The sequence below is a fragment of the Macrotis lagotis genome, chromosome 4 (assembly GCF_037893015.1).
Source record: "Macrotis lagotis isolate mMagLag1 chromosome 4, bilby.v1.9.chrom.fasta, whole genome shotgun sequence".
NCBI classification, from domain to species: Eukaryota; Metazoa; Chordata; class Mammalia; order Peramelemorphia; family Peramelidae; genus Macrotis; species Macrotis lagotis.
In genome coordinates this window covers 271684588-271708695 of record NC_133661.1, presented here as the reverse complement: position 1 = coordinate 271708695, position 24108 = coordinate 271684588, and the positions used below count along the sequence as shown (strand labels likewise).

The window sequence follows — 24108 nt, the reverse complement described above, 5'->3', positions numbered from 1 at the left end:
TACACCAGGTCAGGATACACTTGGAATCACATCAATACATGTTCTCTCCTAGTGGGCAGAGCCACAGCCTTGGAGTCAGGATAGACACTGGCTGGGTAATCATGAATAAATATTTTAATCTGTCTGTTCCACAAGCATCTCTCAAAGATTATGAGTTGGGAGATAGGATGTAGCAAAAAGTGCAAAGTCAACATTGCTACCATGATCTTTGTTGGTACATGTTGAGCCTTCATACTTCTCTAGTAAGAGGTAATGTGGTATAGTAGCAAGGGGGCAACCTTTAGAGTCTTAAAACCCAGGCTGATATCCTACTTGCATTTCACTGGGCAAGTCATAACCTCTCTGAGTCTCAGTTTTGTCATTTAAAAATGAAGAGGTAAGGGTGATGCCATAGGTCAAATAGATCAAGGAATAGTTTATCTGTCAAATCTAAGGGAGCAGGAGTTTATGACCAAATAAGAGAGAGCCTTATAAAATGTAAAATGGATAATTTTGATTATATTAAATTTAAAAGGATTTGTACAAACAAAATTGATGCAACCAAGATTAGAAAGAAAGCAGAAAGCTGGGAAGCAATTTTTAAAGCCAGTGTTTCTGGTAAAGGATTAATTTCTAAAATATATAGAGATCTGAGTCAAATTTGTAAATATACAAGTCATTCCCCTGTTGATAAATGGTCAAAGGATAAGAGCAGGCAGTTTTCAGAGGAAGAAACTAAGTCTATCTGTAGCCATATGAAAAAATGCTCTAAATCATTTTTGATTAAAGAAATGCAAATTAAAACAACTCTGAGGTGCCACCTCATACCTATCATGATAGAGAAGCAAAATGATCAATGTTGAAGGGAATGTGGGAAAACTGTAATACCAATATACTATCAGTGGAGTAGTGAACTGATCCAACATTATGGAACTATGGAACAATTTGGAACTATGCCCCAAAAGCTATAAAACTGTGCGTTCTCTTTGATCCAGCAATACCACTACTAGGTTTATATCTCAGAGATCATTAAAAAAGGGAAAAGTACCCACATATACAAAAAATATTTGTAGTAGATTTTTTTTGTAGTGGCAGAAAATTGAAAATTGAAGGGATGCCCATCAACTGGGAAATGACTCAACAAATTGTGGTTTATGAATGTGGTATATGAATTCCATTTTCATGGAATACTATTGTTTTGTAAGAAATCATGAGCAGGTGAATTTCAGAAAAATCTGAAAAGACTTATATGCACTGATTCTAAATGAAGTCAACAGAACCAGGAGATCATTGTATATCTTAACAGCAACATTTATGTGATAATCAACTATGATAAACTTAACTCTTATCAGCAATGCTGTAATCAAGGACAATTCTAAAAGACATGTTGAATAATACTATCCACAATCAGAGAAAGAACTATGGAATCTGAATGCAGACCAAAGCATACTATTTTCACTATTTAAATTTGTTGTTTATTTTTTCTTTCTCAGGGATTTTCCTCTTTTATTCTGTTTCTGCTTTCACAACATGACTAATATGGAAATATCTTTAACATGATTATGCAATATAACTTTTATTAAATCACTCCTTATGGAGAGGGAAGGGGAAGGAGAGAGGGAGAAAATGTGGAACTAAAAATATTACAAAAAATTAATGTTGAAAACTATCTTTACATGTAATTGGAAAAAATAAAATTAAAATGAGGGGCTTGAACTAGATGACCTCTGAGGTCCTTTCTGGCTCTAAATCTATGATTCAATTACCTTAAGTTTCAGAAGAGTTGCTAGTTTGTCTTGGTTGAGAGTCTTCATACTAGGAGTTCCTCCAACCAATGAAATTATTAGTTCAGACTAAAACAAGATCTTGAAATTTTACATCATATTGAAGCATTCTGTATAGCAAAGAAGTTAGAATCTCTTCCTTTAAAGAGTCAGTATTTTGGAGTATACTGGCAGTGAATAGGAAGTCTGAAAGAAGAGGAAGCAATTCAGACCTTGATAGACTTGAAAACCCATTTCCAAAGGCTATAATTATTTCTGCAGGTATCCACTCCTTGCATCGTCTGACCTTATATCTATAAAATGGGAGCCCAGGCATCACATTAAAGAAGATTTTTTTCCCCTTTGTTTTCCCGTGTGTTGTTTTAAAACACAGAAAAATGAAAAAATCAGCAATGCCAAGGTTCTTTCTTAACCCCATGATGATATCCAAAAATTTGATTGCAAAATTCACATTAAGAGAGTGATTGGTTGGAGAGTTATCTTCCCACCCTCAGGCATGCAGGGAAATCATCTGTATGATTTACCTCTGTATTAAGAATTAAATCTTAATTCAGAAAACTAACAGTCTTTGAAAACTGGGAGGAGGCAGGGGAAGAGAGTGAAGTTTCCATTTCATTATAAAGAATTAGATGGGAAAATCGTTCTATTCAGGTGTCAATATGGTGATGGCTAAACTGAATTAAAGTAACAAAATCTCAGGTGGGAAGGTCCCTCCAGCAGCTTTCAGTAGCTTGGCAAGCTTTGTACCTTTGCATTACTGCTCAGAGGGATAGATGGATGATTTAGAGGTGATTGCTTATTCATCAAAGAAGTTTTGAAGATCCTGTGGTGTCTCCATTTCTTTTTCTCTTAAAGTTCTCAGTCTTGAGGGGAAGATTTTGCTCTTGACTGTGTTCCCTTTTGGTGTGTGTGTGTGTGTGTGTGTGTGTGTGTTGCCAATCTAGAGAATAAGATGTGTATCAGGTTTCCCTGTTCATTCCTATAAAACCCATGACAAAGTTAAGTGGAGGTAGTGTTACTAAGAAGACATACGCAGCCCTCTGATTAGAGGTTTGCCCTGTCACTATGACCTTTTAATCTTGAAGGCTTGAATTTAAAGGTTTGAGGTTATTGTATGGTATATGTCTAGGAGAGGAAATGGGGGAACACTGTCATCATTCAGGATTCAAAGCAAATTTATTTCTTTTTAATGTATCATTTGGGACTCACATAGTGGGTCCCCCAAACAAGGCTGCTCTAAGTCCAAGGGACTCTGGAAGTATCCATTTAGAACTTTTTATACTGAACTCCCTAGATATATCTACTTTTCTATTAGTTCAATTAGTTATAAACTAAGGCATTTAATGACAGAGCACAGTAAGAAAAAAAAGAAAAGTAGCAATATCACATTTCCCCCATAAATCTGGGCCATGTATTCCCACAGATAAATTCAGCATCAGTGAGAAGAATGAACTTACGCAGTGAACACATGTGGAGACAATAGTAGTTAGGATGGAATCCAGTAGCAAGTTAACATTCTGCTTCTTGTCCCTGATCCCTTTCCATCTTGACCCTACAAAATGATTCAGCTGACCTGCAGCTAGGAGGAGACCTTGTGGGATCATGTGTACTGGCTGAGGAGAGAAGCTCTCCTAGTCTGGAGTGGGAAATGTAAATAAGGAGAAAGAATGCTCATCTCTCCTAAGTTGGACATGTAAGACAGCCAAGCTGGAATTGAAACCGAGCTACCTAACACCTTCTCTCCTTTCCTTATCTACATCTGTGTAACACAATTACTGACAATGCATTGATAAGCAAGTATTAACAGTTCTGCACTGGGCTAAGTCTGAGGATATTAAAAAAAGAGAAAAGTAATCCATGCCCTAAAGAAATTCATATTCCATTGGGAGAGACAGTGTATAAATGGTTGGTTGGTTCTTGTCCTTCATAATTGAAGACTAAAATGGTATCATTATGCTAGAGTTTAGTTACAGTATGTTTGACTATGGCTGATCAGACCAATATGAGTTCAGAATGCTCTACCACAGGTTGGGCAAAAGTAGTTCATGTGAACACCTGAGGGGTTTATTCTAAACTTACAAATATCACATTTCCTTTGAGCTGCTTTAATTCTGCCTTCCCCATAGAGTACAGCATCCTCACTGATGAGGGCACACCATGCTGGGTGGTCCTGTGCCAGTGTCTTCCATGTGGTACAATCAATTCTAAAGTTCTTCAATGAGATTTTCAAGGTGTCCCCAGTACTGCTTCTTCTAACCCCTTTTTGAGCATTTGCCTTGTGTGAATTCCCCCTAAAAATAGTGTTTTTGGCAAGTGTACATCTGACATTCTAAAAACCTGTCTAGCCCACTGTAGTTGCACTCTCTGTAGAATTGTTGGAATGCTTGGCAGTTTAGCTTGAGAAAGGACCTCAATGTCTGGTACCTTCTCCTGCAAGGTGATCTTCAGAATCTTCCTAAGACAATTAAAGTGGAAGTGATTCAGCTTCCTGACATGGTGTGGTAGACTGGCCAAGTTTCAGAGACATATAGCAATGAGGTCAGTCAGCACAAAGGCTCTGTAGATCTTCAGTTTGGTGGTCAGTCTAAGTACCTCTTCTCTTCCATACTTTCTTTCAGAGCCTCCCAAATACTGAGCTAGCTCTGGTTATGCAAGTGTCAACCTTATTGTCCATGTTACCTCCCTAGAAAGGACACCGTTAAGTGAACTTTTCCACAGTATTCAAAACTTCTCCATTTGTTATAACTGATGGTGTAGTGCTGGTTGATGGAGCACCTATGTTTTCTTGGTATTACTTGTTAGACCAAAATTAGCACAAGCAGCAGAGAATTGATCCATACTCTGTTGCATCTCAGCTTTAGAGGCTGCACTGAGTACACAATCATCTGCAAACAAAAGATCCTGCACCAACACTCCCTCCACTTTGGTCTTGGCTTGTAGCCTTTTCAAGTTGAAAAATTTACTGACAGTGTGATAGCTGAGCTTGAGGCCATGTTCATCTTTATTGAAGCTATTTGAAAACATGGTTGAAAACATCATACTGAAAAACATGGGAGCAAGGACACATCCTTGTGTTACTCCATTGGTGATTGGGAAATCTTGAGAGCATTGTCTACTATCTAGAACCTGGGCAAACATGTGGTCATGAAAGTGATATTACAATAATTGATAAATTTCTCAAGGCTACCAAATTTTGACATAATTTTCCATAAATCCTCATGACTGACAGTATTGAAGGCCTTGGTCAGATCTACAAACATTATCTATAGATCTCTGTTCTGCTTTTGGCATTTTTCCTGGAGTTGTCAGGCAGCAAGCACCTTATCGACTGTTCCTTGATCCTTTTTGAAGCCACATTGGCTTCACATTCTGTTGAAGAGAATTCTTCCCACCTTGTAAATCTCAGCTTGAATAGAATCACACCATGTACTTTACCACATGATAGGAGCCTAATGGCATTCAAAGTTTCTTCTTCAGTTGGAAGTTCAGCTAGGGATGGAGTGATTTCAATTTGAAGTAAATGGTCAATGACTTCTGCATCTGTTAAGAAAACTATGGAAGTGTTCAACTCATCTCTTTAGGATCATGTCCCTATCACTAATAAATGTGGTTCCATCAGCAATGAGAAGTTAAGATGCACCATTTGACTTTGGGATCATAAAGGCACTTTAGATTATGCCTATCTGCATAAAATTGAATTTCATCTGCCTTGTTACTCTGCCTAGAGTCCTGCATCTCTCTAAACTTCAGTTGGACTTTACTTTTTATGGAATTAAGTGTTGCCTTCTTAGAAATGGATGAACTACCCTACTTGTAAACCCTGTAGAGTTCTCATTTTTTTCTTTCAGCACCTTCTGTATTTCCTCATCATTTTTATCAAACCACTCTAGATGTTTGCAAATTTTCTGACTCAGATGAGCAAATGCAGTGCTATACAGAAAATCTCTGAAAGCTGCCCACTCCTTTTCTACTCCACTGGTGTCTGTTGGCTCAACTTTCCCCTCTAAGTTAGCAATAAATCAGAGAAGCACTCTAATCTCTTGACATTAATTCTTCTAGTAGTCTTTTGCCTTGGGGCCATTCCTTTAGTTGAATGTGAATATTTAGAGGATGTGTCTGCAATCAGTCCAGCACTCTGCAATACACTTTATCATTCTCACATCCTGTCTCTCTTCTCCTTACAATCACATGGTCTATTAGATGCCAGTGTTTGCTGTGAGGGTACATCTAGGAAGTTTTACTGTATTTAGGTAAATGGAAGACAGTGTTTGTGATGAGAAGGTCATGAGATGTACAAGTCTTCCATTTCTCCTGAGGACTCCCTTCCATTTCTGGTAGTGTGAGCCTACTTCAAATATTAAATCAGCCAGAAAATGTAATTAATACATACATATATATGTATATATATACATACTATATATAATTAAATATATACAAATATATTTATAAATATACTAAATAAATATAAATATAAAATAACTAGATCTTTATTTAGCTATCTATATTTTATGGTTGGCATTTAGTCATTTCAGTCATGTTTGACTCTTCATGATCCAATTTGAAGTTTTCTTGGCAAAGATTCCGGAGTGGTTTGTCATTTTCTTCTCTAGCTCATTTGACAGATGAGGAACCTGAGGCAAAAAGGATTAACTGACTTGCCTAGGATCACAGAGTTAATAAGTATCTGAGGTCTGATTGAATTCATTTGAACTCAAGATGAGCCTTCTTGACTCCAGGTCACAGCACTCAATCCACTGAACTACCTAGCTGCCTCACAAGATATAAAGATACATTGGGGGGGGGAGTAAGATTAGAGGAAAAATTGTAAAACTCAAATAAAATCTTTATAATTAAAAAAAGGACATAAAGACACACACACACATATACAAACATATATTCACATATGTACAATGTTGTGGCCAAAATAAGGTAAACAGGCAAGAAGTCCTGAGAACAAACAATTTGTTAATAAAACATGAATTTAAGAGAAGTAATAGGATTTCAGCTTCTTCAGCAAAGCTAAGACCCCCAAATGAAGGGGACAGTTTTCTTTAATAGTTTTAGAAATACAGAACATGCATAGACCTCATAGGCAGGGAACATGTTTTGGTTGTTTAAAAGAACTTGACATCATGAATGGCAAAATCAACATTATTATTATAGAACTGAAATATGGAGGACAAAATGGCTGGAAATTGGGAATGAGGGGAATAACAAAACCCTGCTTCTTCCCTCCTATGATTAAGAAATATTCATTGTTTGAGTCCACCTGCAAGCTTAGAATAGCTTGATGGTGTAGATCAGACTTTCTGGGGTCTACCCATATCCCTCAAGGATAGCAGATTTCCTTAAGGTAAGAATAGAACAGTGATTATCAGGAGAAATAGATTTCTAAACTTAGCTCATTACAGGTAAGTTGAATTTCTGAACTAAACTGAAAGACAAAGGACCATGACTTGAATAGTTATAGTACAAAATCAATCAATTAAAAGACAATATCAATCTGATTATTTTGATTCCCTACTTCGATCAATGAGAGAAAAAATCAATATAGAAGATAGATAGATAGATAGATAGATAGATAGATAGATAGATAGAAATAATGTTTAAATATGTAGGCACATATAAGATGGATATCTCCAGAGCCTGAACATATGACATCTATCTATCTATCAAATGACAAGAAAATGTTGGAGTGGTCTAGTCTCAGGTTTGAGAATGTGTGAACCAGCTCTTGACCCAGAAATATTTAGGAACAAAACAGGTTTATTCTGTTTAAAGTAACAAAGTAAAGGGATTAAACAGTCCTCAGGCAGTTGGCTGATCAGCAACAACCAGCAGGAGGTAAGCAGCAAAGGAGAGAAATTAAGGACAGTTACAAGGACACTGCAACTGGACTAATAGCAGACAGGGGAAGTTTAAAGAAAGAAAGTTAGAACAGTTGCAAGAGTGTTGTAACTGGACTGAATCAGCAATCAGCAGGGGAAAAGGCCGGGTTTATTAAAGGGCACAGAGTAGGGGTATGTGCTGGGAAAGAGATAAGAGATGTATTAGAGTGGTGCTACAGAGGGATTAAGAGTGGGTCCATGATCTTCAGCATCCTTGCCTTGGGAGGAAAGGGACAGCCTCTAAGGTTGTCAGCAAGATATACCAGATGAAAGTTCTCCAAACCCTTTTTTGATAAGATAGCTTTAATTTTTTAAGATAATTTTGAACAATGGGCTGGGGGTATGGGAAGGCTTTGGGTATTTTTGTAAGATAACTTTGAACAATGGGATTGGGGTTAATGTTAACATAAGGCCAGCTCAGAAAGAAAAAGATTAATTAGGTTAATATTTGACATGGTTAGCACAGAGGGAACAAATTAATTATAGAACATATTTCTCTAATATTTCCTCTGCTATATTTATCTACCTATCTAGTAGATGGGAGTATATCTCAATAGGAAAGCATTAACAACAGGAGTTATTGAGACCAGCATTCTGAGGAAAATAGGATGGGAGCTGAGACTTGAAGGGAGACAGGGAAAATAAGAAGTTGAATATTAGATCATTATGAACTGGGGGGATAGCTAGAGCAATCCAGAGGTGGGAGATGAGGAGCATCAAGTAAGCTAGTAGAGTTCATGAAAGGAAGTATAATGTTCCTAGAAAGGTAGGAAGGGGCCAGGTTGTAAAGTTTTAAATGCCAAACAGAATTCCTTATTTGTTCCTGGAGGTAACAGAAAGCTAATGGAATGACAAGGTCAAATCTAGGTATTAGGAAAATTATTTTGTCAGCTGAATGTAAAATGTCTTGGAGTAAAAGAAGAGACTTAGGGCAGGAAAACCAACCAGAAGCAATTGCAATATTCCAGGTGAAAAGTGTTGAAGAGGGGCAGCTAGGTGGCACAGTGGATAGAGCACCCCATCCTAGAGTCAGGACCTGAGTTCAAATCCAGCCTCAGACACTTAATAATTGCCTGACTGTGTGACCTTGGGCAAGTCACTTAACCCCATTGCCTTAAGTAAAATAAAAAAAATTAAAAAGTGATGAAGAATTGAAATGGAATGACTGGGTGAAGGAAGAGAAGGGACTATGAACATCATGAGATGTTGTAAAGGGTGCAATGACAAGATTTAACAATGGGTTGGAAAATAGGGTGAATGAGAGTGACGAACTGAAGATAATACCAGGGTTGTGGACCGGGGTGACTAGGCAAAAGGTGACATCCTAAACAGTAATGGGAAAAGTTGGGAAAATTTGGAGGGAAGATAATTTCTGTTTTGAAAATATTGATTTTGACATTCAGAACTGGTATATGAGGCATCCAGTTTGGGATATCAAAAAGGAATTGGCGGTAATAACTAGAGCTCAGGATAGAGTCTACCATAGTATAAGATGCACATTTTTTCCCATAAAATTTGTGGCCTAAAAGCTGGGAGCATCTAATACAGTGGTTATAGATTTTTTTTTACTTGCATTTCCCACATTTTCACACTTGTTGTCTTTGCACTCATTGTTTGGCATTTGTTACCTGCATATTAGGTTGCATTTTGCCACATTCTGCCCAGAAATAGCTCAGAAAAGATTTCCATATAGTGCTGAATTCAAGTTCAAAGTGATACAGTTTGTAAAAGTGAATGGAAATCATGCTGCTGAAGGTCAGTTTTGTCCTCCTTCAACTGAGACAACAATCTGAGCCTGGCTATGGGAAGAAGAAACCTGATTGAAAATGCGCTGGCAGAAGATGGCCATGAGAGGTGAATCAGCCAAATAGCCTGGGAAGTGAAGAGATGGATGGAAGAGCAAAGGGCCCCCTGGAATCCCTGTGTCCACAAAGATGGTTGTGCAGGAGGCCAGAAGAAATTGTGACGAACAAGAAGTGACTGATCTCAAAGGAGGACACAATTTGTGCTTCAGGTTCATGAAACAGAATGGACTGAGCATGTGTCCATGCACTAGACTTGCCCAGGGAGAGCTTGTGGTCAACCCCAGACCAGAGCCCAGGCAAGAGAGCAGGCAGAGCCTCTCCTGAGACAGTGATTCCTCCTCAAACACAGATGAGGACAAACTAATGGATGGGAGTTCCGACAATGATGAGGAGTTGTATGAATTTTGTAATGAATAAAATGAGTTCAATAACTTTATCAAATACATTTTTTTTTCAAATTTTGGGCCCCAAAATTAAGGTGGGTCTTAGATATGGGGAAATATGGTAAGTCTGGTTATATAGACCAGGGCTATCTAAATTGCACTGGCCAGCTGGCAGGGTGATTTTATGTAGTCCACCTGTGGGTTTACTAAATACTTTAGTAAATAAAACTGAGCTACCACAGAGCTCTCACTAAAGTGGCTAATCAAAATATATTGTCTATTGTTTCAATAAAAACTTTTAAAAGTAAGGTTAAACAGCCCTGATATAGAAATTATTTAAATAGAGATGATAATTGAATTCATGGGAAATGATAATTAAAGAAGGACAAAAGAAGATGGTATAGGATTGATATTTGGGAGACTTCCATAGCTAATGGGCATGACCTGGATAAAGATCTGGAAAAGCAGACTGAGAAGCAGTCAGGCAGACAAGAAGAACCAAGAGAGAGTGGTGGTATGATAACCTGGAGAGGAAAAAGTACGTAGGAGGAAGGCTGCTGAAAGGTCAAGAAAAATGAGCATTGAGAACAAAATCCATTAGTTTGGGTAGCTAAGAGATTAATGGTACCTTTGGAGAGAGCAAGTTTCAATTGCATGAAGTTGGAAGTTAGAGTGCATTTGAAGAGAATAAAAGGAAAGGAAGTAGATGCACCTAGTGTGAATGGTTTTCTTCATTAAATTTTTTCCAATTAACAAACATTTATTTTCTTCTCTCTTCCTCCTCCTTCCCCAGGAGTCAGTCCACAAGCATTTATTATGTGCCAGGCAATGTGTCATTTGCTGAATATATTTTAAAGGGCAAAAACTCCCTACTCTCAAGAAACTTGCTTTCTAATGGGAAGACAACTTGCAAAATCTTCATACAAATATGTTATTTTCAGGGTAAAATAAATATAATTATCAACAGAAAAGCACTAACATTAAGGGGGTCAAAAAAGATTTTTTGGTAGAAGGTGGGATTTTTAGCTATAACTTGAAGGAAATCAGGAACAGAGATCAGAAAGAGGATTACAGGTATAGGATATATTCCAAGTATAGCCAATGAAGATGCTCAGCATCAGGACAGGGAGTGTATGAGAAATAGTGATAGTCAATAATCAATAAACATATATTAAGCATTTATTATGTTCTTGGCACTGTGCCAAGTAAGCACTGGGAATACAAAGTAAGAAAAAGAAAGACCATCCTTCCCCTTGAGAAGTTCGCAATCTAGTGGGGAAAGACAATCCACAAAAGGAAACTAAAAGGGTAGGGGAGACAGCAGAAGCTTCCTCACATAGGGGCATTATTTTCATGGCATCACAATCAAGCAGAGTAGCTGATGAGAAGTAAAGAATTGGAAATTCTGAGTTTTTAATTAAGGGAGGCTTTGGAAAAAATTTTTTGTTCTACCCTTGAGCTCTCCAGTCAGAGGGGAAGACATATAAGAGTACTGAGTAGGTGCTGAGTATCAAAGATAAAGTCATCTCCATGATGATGAGATTTCTGATGATGAACTTGTCCTGGAGAAAAGCATGCTGTTTAAGGAATCAAAATCAAGCCAGAGCAGTTGGTAGGAAATGAAGGGAAGCAAGGAGACCAGCATCACTACATCACAGAGAGTGTGGATTAGGGTAGGGTAGTAGAGTAAGGTGGAGGAAGACTGCAAAGGTAGGAAAAGGTCAAGTTGTGAAAGATTTTAATTCCAAACAGGAGCTTTTGCATTGGATCTTGAATGTGATAGAGAACCACTGGAATTTTTTAAATTGGGAGGGTAATAGAGTCAGACCTGAGGATTAGGAAAATCAAGTCTTTCTCCACTCCATACCATCTTTTACATAAATCACCTTGACAACTCTTTGAGTGGAGGATAGATTGGAGTAGAGAGAGACTTGAGGCAGAGAGATAAGCCAGAAGGTGACAGCAATTGTCCAGATGTGAAGCAATGAGGGCCTGCACTAGGGTGGTGGCAGGAAAGAGAAGGGGCATATAGGAGAGGTGCTAGGAAGGTAAAATTGATAGGACTTGACAACTATGATGCCATCTAAGAACCTTAGGAGAGAGAAGAATAGTCAAAGGCTAAGGTATTAAACTGAGCAGGTATTACAAGTGAGGAGGAAGTAGGACCCTGGATCATTCTTCACTAATTGCTTAGAGTTCATCCATAACAAACATTAAGCCTTAATGAAGATTTGAGGAACTATTAGGGAAAAAAAAAACCTCCTTATGTTTCAGTAAATCTGTGATCTTATTAGTTTGGCTTTTTCTCCTACTGTAGATCACAGCCCAAGGATACCATCTCATATCAAACAATTCTTATTCATGTTTTTCTGCAGATATTACATAGAAGATTGACCCAACACCCTGGAAGCCTTCTTTTGCTTCTTTTAATATTTCATGGATATCAATGCAGTGTGGTAAAGGGGTTAAAGTACTGGGCTAGGGATCATGGAGCCTTGGGTTCAAATGCTGACTGACTCATATTGGCTATATGACCATGGACAACTGAGCCTCAGGGAAATCTAAATTAAAAGTTGTATATGGGTTTTGTTCTATCTTGGTGGATGGAATTCCCACACTGAAAGTATCACAAGTCCTTAATACACTCATATGAGTGAAATAGCAAGCTTTCTATTTGTTATCCCTCCCTCTTGCTCTAAGACTTATCTATCTCCTTTTGCAGTCATATATGATTTTGATGTTTTTCTTGCTGCTTTCTCTCTTGCACATTATCTTTGGTAATATTTGCCAGCTTATTTACACTTCTCTTATAGATTTCTACTGACATCTGTGTCACCTTCAATTGTAATCTTTCTAAGATTGTAGTGTTCTGTGGTTACCAATTTCATAACATCCCTAGGGGAGGTCTCATATTTAAATGATAGGGTTTTTATCTGGAGAACGTGTCCATAATATAATTTGGGCAATAGACATTTTTCATCCACTTTGTTGTTCTTCTTTGGCTGGCCAGGCTGAACTAATTGAGGTCCTGTATTAATAAGTAACCCCTTTACTGAAAAGGCAATCTTTTTTCAGACAGTTTTCTGCAGCAAACCACATTTTCATAGCTACCCAATTGACTAAGAGTCAGAGAGAAAATAAGATCCCATTGTGTCTATTATTCTTTGATCACAAAAAACACATTTGACTTGCCAGAGTAATTAAAGAGCCTCCTTAAACAAAGTACTTCCCACACAAATGTTAAGAATAATAATAGATTATATAATAATAGTAATTATTTATATAGTACTTTAAGGTTTACAAAATACAAAATGGGGGATGGGAGCCATACAAAATTTCAAGATGGAGGAGGCCACAGAGATTATTATTTTATAATCCTTTTAGTATGAATAATTGAGGTATAAAATATAAAGAGATATATTCATACAAAGATATTTGTAGTGTCATAAATAGAAGAGGTCTCTATCAATAGTAAGATTCTATATGATCCCACTTTTTTTAGTTCACTTGAGTAAGCACTTTTATTTTTCCTTACAAATGATATGTTAGGTATTACAATTCTATTGTCATTTGAGAATGTTAAAGCAATGTACAAAAATCTTACATAAATTAACTGGTTGTACAAATTTTACAGGTTGTAAATGCAAACATTTTTTTCAACTCAAGATTTGTAACAGCCTCATGACATTGGAGAAAAACAAGGGGAAAAAAATTGGTTCTTAAGACTTAGATTCAAATATGCTAGTATTGGCTGCAATAGTGCTAGGATAGTAGCAAGATGTAACATATAGTTAATAAACTCTTGCCAACCTTAGGAGTGAAATTCTGCAAAACCTCTCTTTTAGGTGTTGGAAATCTGATCTTTAGATATGCTATAGAGATCTGATATGGGCAGCTAGATAGTACAATGGATAGAGTGCTGGAGTCAGGAAAGCTCATTTGGTTGAGTTTAAATTTTACTTCAGACACTTACTATCTGCGCAAATCATTTAACCCTATTTGCTTCAATATCTTCATCTGTCAAATGAGGTGGAGAAGGAAATGGCAAACCTCCTCAGTATATCTTGCCAAGAAAATCTCAAATGAAGAGCTGGACTTGACTGAATACAATATACAACTGTAGGGTTGATGAGTATTAACCATTCAGATAGAGTATATAAAAATAGTAATAACAAGTGATTTATATAGTGCTTTGATGCTTACAAAGTGCTTTGGGAATGGGTATAATTATCAGATTAATTCTCTTTAGAATTTAACTCTTAACCTTAGTTGTTACCTGAAGTGACCTGTATTAGTATGCTAAAATGTACAGAAAGGGAACAACTGATAAGTTAAATATGAGGTCAAATTAGTAATGGTTCAATAATCTAAAAAGTGCTCACATTTATCCAATTTCTCTAATGCCAACTTCTCCAAAGACAAGTTTCTTTTCAAAGAAAGCTTGCTCCAGGTTCATGAGGTTAATATGAGGTGTATATTTGCCAGGGCAAATTTATACTTGGTGAATAATCATGCAGCAAGTACTCTACATCTTCTAGCAATCTGTTTAGAAGTATTTGAGATGGACAATTGATGGGCCAGATACATCATATTCCTGTTACTGATTCACATTTGCTGAAAGGTAGAGAGAAACCAGAACAGAGCCACCAATCCTGAGAGAATACCTACATTCAGGGAGCAATGATTTTGATTTTCATTGTGCTAGGTGTCAGGGCTGTAATTTCTTTCTTCATTCTGTCAGAAATTCCAGGGCACATAGGAGTACCTTCAGATAATACTAGGTTGGCATAGAGATCCTTCAGATTTCAACATCACACTTCATGATAGAATTCATGGATGCCATGGGAATACTGATGATGACTGGAAGAGGGCCCCTGGATACCATTGTCATTGATGATCACCTGACCATCAGGGAGTTCCAGGGAAGAAGATGAAGCAGCAGCGGCCATCTCTGGATACCTGAACCTCTCATTGTCACTGGTGATCATCAAAAACTCCAAGGATGGGGCAGCTAGGTGGCACAATGGATAGAGCATTGGCCCTAGAGTCAGGAGGACCTGAGTTCAAATATGGCCTCAGACACTTAATAATTGCCTAGCTGTATGACCTTGGGCAAGTCACTTAACCCCATTGTCTTAAATAAATAAAATTTTTTTAAAAAAGAAGCTCCAAGAAAGATGAAACAGCAGTGGCCATCTCTAGAAAACTGAATCTCCCATTGCTGGTGGTGATCACCTGAACATCAGGAAGCTCCAGGGAAGAAGATAAAGCAGCAGTAGCTATCTCCTGCTTGAGGTCCAGGGCACATAGGATAGTTTCTCCTTGGTGTCACAGACAATTTCCCTTTTAGTTGGGATAGTGAAGCTATAGCCTCTTTTTGTCAGTATCTTCATGGGGCAGTTTGTCAGGTCAATGCCAGCCAAGTCTACATGAAGATATCTAGGTAAACTCTTAACCAGTCTTAGGAGAAAAAATTCTGCAAGTCAACTCTTAGATGCTGGAAATCTGAATTTTACTCTTATGAGCAGCCACCTCCACCTCCCCTTCTTTCAGCTTTCTTTTGTATATTGTCTTCTTCCATTAGATAGTAAACCCCTTGCAGGCAGGATTGTCTTTCTTTTAACTATTTGTATCTCTAGCACTTAGCACACTTTAGACATTTAATAAATATTTACTAGTTGACTATAGGATTCCTATTTGGAGATGACATTATGTTGATTGCACCAGGTCCTAAAATACTACAGAAAAATCTACAGGCTGGCAAAAATGGTCAGCAGTTCTATTCTTGCCTTAACTGGGTGTCTCTAACAATACTGCAGGAAGTGTCTGAGAGCAACACTTAGCAGTTTGGAATGCACACCCAAAGCTATCAATTTGTGTTTCCATTTTTGTTGAAGGGGGATAAAATGACTATTTGTTTCAAAGTCCAGTCAAAAGTCCCATTTAAAAAAAAAACTTTAAACGCCAATATCCCCTCCCCAGCATGTCATTTTTGAGTCAGCTCCTACTACATGCCAGACATTGTAAATATAAAGGCAAAAATAAAAACAAACAAGCAAAAGACCCAGCCCCTGCCCTAAGGATCTCACAGTCTAATGAGGGAGACAAGATGCAAACAGCTAGGTACAAGTAGAATAAACTGGAACTAAACATCAGAGTGCCAGCACTAGCATGAAGAGGGGATCAGAAAGGGATTCTTGAGGAAGGTAGGATATTAAATTCAAAAGAAAGTAAGGAAGAGGTATGGGTTGCTGTATGTGCCTCTTGCCTTTATTACTGGCGCACACCAGATTTCCTTTCCCTGCATCTGTTTTTTGGCTTGTCTGGACTCTCTGCCTCTATCCTGTACACATCTCAGTTTGCTTTACTAATTGACAATCATTTGAGGGCATTGTGTTAGGTAGAGATGATACAAATATAAAGATCCTCTGGGATTTAAGAAAAGAGATACAATTTTCACATTGACAAGAGAGCTGCTTATTATGATGTAAAACAAAGAAAAAGGTGAGATCATGTGTCATTCTGAGCCCTAGCCATCTGAGCTTCCTTATGACTGGATCTGGTAAATGCTGACAGACATCTGAGATCTACAGAGTGATCAGAATGGCTTTTGAGCACTGGAGCTTACTCCACTTTATATTTGGGACTAAAGGAGCTGGTGCCCTTATAAATATGTACCAACCAAGATTTCTGAGCAACAAGATGAAGCACCTGCCTATATGTTACTTGTACCTAGCTGTTTGCACATTGTCTCCCCCATTAGACTGTGACATCCTTGGGGCAGGGACTGGGTATTTTGCTTTTTACAATTTTTTTTTTAATTTTTGTCTTTCTCTGATCTCCACCACCTTTCAAACCTATCTAAAAACAGATACAACAACTTCAGTTGTTTCCTTAGTGCTCAGAATCCAAAAGAAAGTAAAAAATAGAAACAAATCCCAAACCCTATGAACTGACACTCAGGACCTTTAGGAGCAAAAGTTTCCTTGGGGGACACAACCCTGTAGCAGCACTAGAAAGCTCTGAATTCCTGGTGCTGGGGCAGATAATCCTATATTAGTGCTGCAAAGCTCTGAACTAGGCAGACAACCCAGTAGTTCCAAAATGACAGTTTTTCCTGTTCTGGGGTAAACAAGAAACTCTATGAACTGCTCAGAGGGGAAAAGACCATATAGGGAGAGGAGTGGGGTTGTGTAATATTTTACTAAGCCTAAGGGAAAGAGTACAGTGTACAGCTGGGGCCTGTTCTAACCACCCAAAAGTCCCTTAGGACAGAGACATAGACTGGGTGAACCATAAATTACCCAGTGTGGAAGGTATCCAAGATGCTTTGAGACCCAGAGGGGACAGGATGAGAAAGTGAATGGGGAAAAAGACTGAAATTACCAAAGCTCTTGGGAAGAATAAAACTGAAAAACCTTGAAGCAAAGTAAATTAACAAGGAAAATATTAACCTGTAACAGAAGAAGGCCTCTGGATCTAATAAACAAGTTAAAGCATTGATGAATAAATACTGCAAAACAAAAAGAATCATATTTTGATGGTGTCAGAATCCTATTGAATAGTGTTACAAAAAATTAAATAGATTTTATTTTCATTGGAAAAGACTTATCAACTTAAACTTATCCTTGAATCAGCTGTGTGTGCACATTATTCATCAGAGTTAAGATCAGAATGAATAAAAAGCAATACAAAAGAAGAATAAGAAAAACATGTAGTACACAGTTGAAACAACTAAAGCCCACACTATTTAAAGAAGTATAAGAATTATAGTACATATGTTGTTAATTTAGAAGGAGTGACCACATAGTCACTAAGGAGATCAGGAAAGGTTTCCTGCAGAAAATGGTACTTAGGCTGAATCTTGGAGGAAACTGATTTTAAGAGACAGAGGTGAAAATCCAAAACATTCCAGGCACAGGAGACCACAAATATAAAGTCACAGAGATGGGAGATATGGAGTATTTTATATGAGAAAGAGTAAGAAGTAGTTTGGTCTGGCTTTTGTTGTTGTTCAGTTGTTTCTATAGTGTCTGATTCTTCCTGACCCTATTTGGGGTTTTCTTGGCAAAAAAAAAAAAGATGGAATGGTTTACCATTTTCTTTTCCAGCTCATTTTACAGATGAGGAAACTGAGGCAAGCAGGTTTAAGTGATTTGCCAAAGGTCCCATAGCTAAGTATATGATGCTGGATTTGAACTTAGGAAGTTGAAATCATCTTGACCTGAGGCTTGGCACTTTATCCACTCCACCACCTAGCTGAACTCTTGAATTGAACTTAGATTGTGTAAAAGGAAGTAATGTGAAATAATACAAGCTAATTTACCTCTCTGGCTTAATCTTGTTAAATCAAGGATTTTAAAATCTATTAGTGTATCAGAAAGGGACTTGGTTCTGTTGACTCCCAGGATACTGGAGTCCAGTATCCAATAGGGCCAATGGTGTGAATGTGTGGTTGATCTGTGTAAATGGATTATATACAGAACCATTCTTGTCATCAGAGCAACACCAGACAATGAGGGAATCAAAAGGCTTCTTATGGGTAAAAAAAAAAGATTTTGGAATTGGAAAAGTATGGAAGATTAGAACTTATCAGAACTGATACTTTGGGTGAAGAGGGACTCAAAGAGAGTTCCTAAAGGGCTGCCACCTGCCCCATTGGAGGAGGTGTGCCAGGGCAGCTGCTCTAATTATGCCTCTTCTCCCGAAAGCAGAAGAATGATTGAAAGCTAGGAAGAGAGGGGTTGAGGGCAGTGATGGGGTAGAAACCAAGGCTATGACAATTCCTGACAAGCAGACACTGTCAGCAGTAGATGCTCCTCACAGAGTCCACTTTTGGAACTACAGACATTTTGGGGAAAAAAATCAGAATCAACTATCAGGTGGGCCCATGGATAAACAACATCAATTGTAAAGATGAACCCAGTTCTTAAAGGTTTGTAAAGTGATATACTTTATATAGAATATCTTACCTTAGTCTCCCTTTGGTGGGCAGTGATTCATGGAACTCATCAGCCCCCAGCAATCCCCTACTTATGTTAAAGTAACATTTCTTATGTTGTTGTTGGATTCAACTCAAACCCACATTTGGGGTTTTCTTGGGGTTATTCAGAGATATTGGAGTGGTTTGCCAATTCCTTGCCCAGCTAATTTTAAAGATGAGGAAACTGAGGCAAGCACAGCCAGTAAGTTTATGAGATCTGATTTGAACTCAAATAGATGAGTTTTCTTGACTTCAAGCCCAGCATTTTACTACACAGTTTCCCCAATTTCTGAAGTGCTAGGTAGGATATAAGGTGTTGTAGAGTGAAAGGGATACTCAATTTGGAATCCTAGGTTCAGTTTGGATATTGTTCACCAGGACTAAATATATTAAACTGGCTTGTTGCTGTTGGTTGGTTGTTATTTTTCCTCGCCTGATTCCCCTCCCTTCCTCCCCTGACTTTCATTCTTTGGAGTAACGAGCATAGCAGCCTTTCCAAGCTCACTCTCAGTCCAAAGCATAACAGTATCAGGCAAATTCCCAACTGAGCCATGAAATGAGATCATTCTTGAGCCAAGGAATGATGCTGAATTTGAAGACCAGATTAAAAACTCGCTCTTTTTTCTCTGTGCAGAGCTCTGAAGTACCAGCCATCAACTTGCTGTGGATGAAAGTTGGAGGGATTCAACTTCATTACAATAGGATGGGGACTGGGTGTACCAAGTACACCCAGTAATTTTCTGTCTTATTAAGGGAACATGAAGAAATACAAATTTCTATCTTTATTTTATGTCCCTGGTCCTTGATATATTTGATGACAAAGCCCCAAAGACACTTTGTGGGGCAGATCAGTGTTGCATTAATGGATGAATGATGTTTGTCCTTCATTCCTGAAGAAGATCATAATATCAAGAATGTGATGTCATGACAAATGCATAAATTGGATTTGAGTAAGGGTGTGTTGTACTGGGTTACCAGCCTCACTTTCTCCTCCAGAGTCATCTGAATCCAGTGGCCAGATATGAATCAGGATGACTGGAGATGGCGCTGAATGCAAGACAATCAGGGTTTGTGACTTGTCCAAGGTCACTCAGTTTTTAAGTTTCAAGTGTATGAGGCAGGATTCTAACTCCTGTCCTCCTGACTCCAAGGCCAGTATTCTATCCACTGTGCCTCCTAGCTGTCCCAATAGATGAATGAGAGATTGATTGAATGAATGAAGAAATTTAAAAAATCATTTATTAAGTACTTATGATGTACCAGGCTATGTTCTTTTTTTTTATTTTTTTTTTAGGTTTTTTGCAAGGCAAACAGTGTTAAGTGGCTTGCCCGAGGCCACACAGCTAGGTAATTATTAAGTGTCTGAGACCAGATTTGAACCCAGGTACTACTGACTTCAGGGCCGGTACGCCACCCAGCTGCCCCCAGGCTATGTTCTAAGGACTAGAGTTACAAATATAAGTGAGCAAGCCAGCCCCTGCCTCTGGTGCATTTACTTTCTAATAGGCAAAGATAAAAAAAAAAAACATAAGGGGAGTTAATAGTCAGGGAGGAAAATTTTGGACAAGAAATTGGAGGAAATGGTGAATGGAATCATTGATGCCTTTTACAGGAATGGTAATAATTAGATTTATTTGGTCTAAAGTTGGAGGGATTCCATTTTATTGTAGTAGGGTGGGGATGAGGGTCTTTGTTCTGCATTGGAGTATCATGCAAGCCTACACTGAGCAGTTTTTTGTCTCATTAAGGCAACACAGAAAAACTAAAGTCTCTACCTTTAATAGTGGAGTGTAATAGCATTGGCATGGGGAGTGGGAGAGGCAGTTTGTGTGTGTGTGGGGAAAGATACAATATTTTTGGAAGGAAAAGGGATATATGAGTAAATATGAGCAATAGAACAGAATGAAAATGAGAGGGGCTTGATAAATCTATGTCTGGGTAAATAAAGTAAAGGTTTACCAGTCAGAAACCTGAGGTTCCAAGGCTTCCAAAGGTAATGGTTGGAATGCAGGCAGCATGGCTGGCGATGGCTGAGATGTGTTAATAACTCATGTTGGTACATCTGGACTTGTAGTGACCTTAATTTTCTTCTGTCCTGGGACTTTTTCTGGGTCATGCTTGCCTTGAGGGTTCTACTCTAGCAGTTTGGAGCATCCTTCCTGTCCATTTAGAATAGAAATGGAAATCCAAGTAGGCAAACTGTATCTATAGTATACTCAATACTTACTACATATTTTATTGTTATAGTATTTGTAACATGCAAGCAATTTGCCTGGGGTAGGGGGTGGAGAATTCTGTCTAGATTGATCTCCACTTGTCAACATTTAATTGGTTGGAACCTACTTCTAGAAACTCATTCAACTAACTTGCCAGTGTTACCCTAATACAGATATTCTCTATGAACTTTGTCAACAAATGAATAAACTATAATTTTTAAAAGGACAAATTAGATATTGCCATATCCCCCCCCAGAAGATTATAAAAATAAAGCCTCACAACAGTTTAGCCAGAGATCATTGCCTGTCCTTGAAACCTGACTATCCAAAGTTGATTCATCTTCCAAAATTAGTTGGAACCTAGAATGAGATAGAGCTCCAAGATAGTTTTGCAAAAATTCCAAGCTAAGGGCTGTTTAAGACAAAGAGGCCATTAGCCTAACTTCAAGAGTATACAGCATGAGAACTGTATCCTCAAATGGGCTGAATAGTTGTTTTATATTATTGCTCATCTTTTTAGTACTAATAACTTCTCAAGACTACATGGATGTGTCTAATCATGAACTATATATCTTTTATTTTTTTTTACTTCAATTTACTTCAATTTTTTAAAACCAAATGTAATTAATCTAAATGTCATTTTACTAACATCACCTCAATTCTCTAGTCTGTCAAAAACTTCTGGAATTCTCAATCTATCATTAAAGGTGTTATCCTTTCCTGGATCAAATGACTGACTCTTTTTATGTCTTGGCATCTAACCTAGTTCCATAGTCATCTAATTATATTACTGCTTAGGTCACATCTCCATCTTTTCCATAGCATGAGATATTTAATGTTTTCTTTAAAAACTAGGTAAATGATATGTACAGCCTTGATCTACAACTGTAATAACCCTATTTAAAAAAAAAGAAATGATTAAACTGTTGTTTAAAAAAAAAGATTACATTGGGGCAGCTAGGTGGCGCAGTGGATAAAGCATTGGCTCTGGAGTCAGGAGTACCTGAGTTCAAATCTGGCCTCAGACATTTAATAATTACCTAGCTATGTGACCTTGGGCAAACCACTTAGCCCCACTGCCTTGCAAAAAAAAAATTGCATGGATGATACTACATATCTATGTTAACATGGTTATAAATGTAGAACTTATATTACATTGATTTCTGTCAAGGGGAGGGGGAAGGGAAGGGAGGGAGGAAGAAAAAATGTGAGAAAATGATTGTTGAAAACTATTGTTATTTGTGGTTGGAAAAAGAAAGGGAAAAAGGGCTACATGGATAAAATGCTTGTCTTACTGTAAACACATAGACATATAAATTTATATTTGTAAGTATGAATGTATGTCTGATCTCCTAGAGATCACCCTCCAACTTGAGCTTTCATGTTGGGTCCCCAAAAGATGATTGTGCCTAGCAAGAAGCAAGTGTCAGGAGACCAAGGTACTTTGGAGATCCCCACTTCTAAGATTATATTACTTATGGTACCTCAAAGGTTCATTTATTGTTAATAGTCAGCCAATAGAAACAATTAGCTCAAAGCTAGGACATTATCCTAAGAACAGTAGATACAAAAAAATCTCCTCCATAAACCTGAGACAAATTTTTTTAAAAATGCAGTGTCAGGAAGAAAAGTGGGCACACACCATCAGAGAGGTTCACTCTTAGAAAATACATATGGTCAAAGTCATACCTTCTCTGCTTTGGGACCCGAATGGCCTTTATTTTCTCATACTGCACTCAATGTTGCTCTCCCTGGACACAGCATCTCTACTGGACAGGTGGATCTTAAGGTCTCCCTGTTTGCTCCCTGCCAGCAAGTTTCTCTTCTTGAACAAGAAGCTCTGCTGCAAGATACCACGATTGATGGAGAGGGCAGAGAAATTCCTTGCCAAGATGTAAGAAGTTTTCTCAAGAACTATGTTCTTCCATAGTTCTTTCCTCTATTTCCAGAGCTCATACTACTCAGAACTGTTCTTGCCTCAACAGGCACTTAAGAGTTTCTTTCTCTTTAAAATATCTGAAACTGTTTAAAGAATCTCAACCTCCCACAAAGTACTACTCTGGTCTCCTTGAGTTTGAGATTCCTACAAGCTACCCAAAACAGTGTTGGTGATGTGGGCCTGAAGCTTGGGAGAGGGACTAGGATTGGCTATGAAGATCTGTAGAACAATGAGGCCACTGTAGGAGAGACTACGGAAGAAAAAGAAGGGAGGGTACTGGATAAAGCCTTGGGGTACACTCACACTTAGTGAGCATGACCTGGATGAAGAGTCGGTAAAGGAACTGAGAAGGACAAGAAGGAAATAGAAACTATGGGGACCAGGAGGGTCCCAATGTAGAAGATGGCATCAGAACTAAATAGTGAGGAAAATTAGGAATTTCAAAAGATAGAGGTGAGGGAGAGATGTGGGAGAGAATTAAAGAAAAGGCCTGGAGAAAGGAAATGGAATTTCACATATGAAGAATGTTTTCCATATGATGAACCAAAACTTAGACCATTCAGGATGAAAGTACATATTTCATCTTTTATAGAACAAAGCCACTATGTTAGCTTAAAGCACCCCAGATGTGGTAGATCATGTTGATCACTGAAGTTCTAGCTTTGATGTTACCCTGGAAGATGGGAAAAGGCTGCTCGACTTGAAGACAAGAGTCCTTTGTGAAGCTGATGGAAGGGGGAATTTATGCTCCTGTCCTGATGAATTATAGAATCAAAAGAGTTAGGGCTGATTTGTTTTCCCCTGTAGAATATAAACTCCTTGAGGGTGGAGGCTGTTTTATTTTTGCCTTCACATCCCTAGAACCTATCACAGTGCTTTGCACATAGAGCAAGTGCTTAATAACCACCTATGGAATTGAATTGAACTTTAAGGTCATCTAGTCATTTTACAAATGAAGGAACTGAAGCCCACTCTTCATCCCTAACCAACAGTCTGTTTCCCATTATTGTAGTTAATGTGGTTCTTAAAGTCACTATCTGACTGGAACCTTTTTAATGAACCAATGTTAAGAAAAGACACCCCATGCCATCAGTTGGGGAATGGCTGAACAATTATGGTATGTGAATGTGA

The 24108-nt window shown here is 38.0% G+C and overlaps 1 protein-coding gene across 1 annotated transcript in view; it reads left to right on the top strand.

The window, feature by feature from the left end:
- Nucleotides 1-24108, top strand: part of GALNT16 (polypeptide N-acetylgalactosaminyltransferase 16) — a 122547-nt gene that overhangs the window by 48008 nt on the left and 50431 nt on the right. The window lies entirely within an intron of this gene.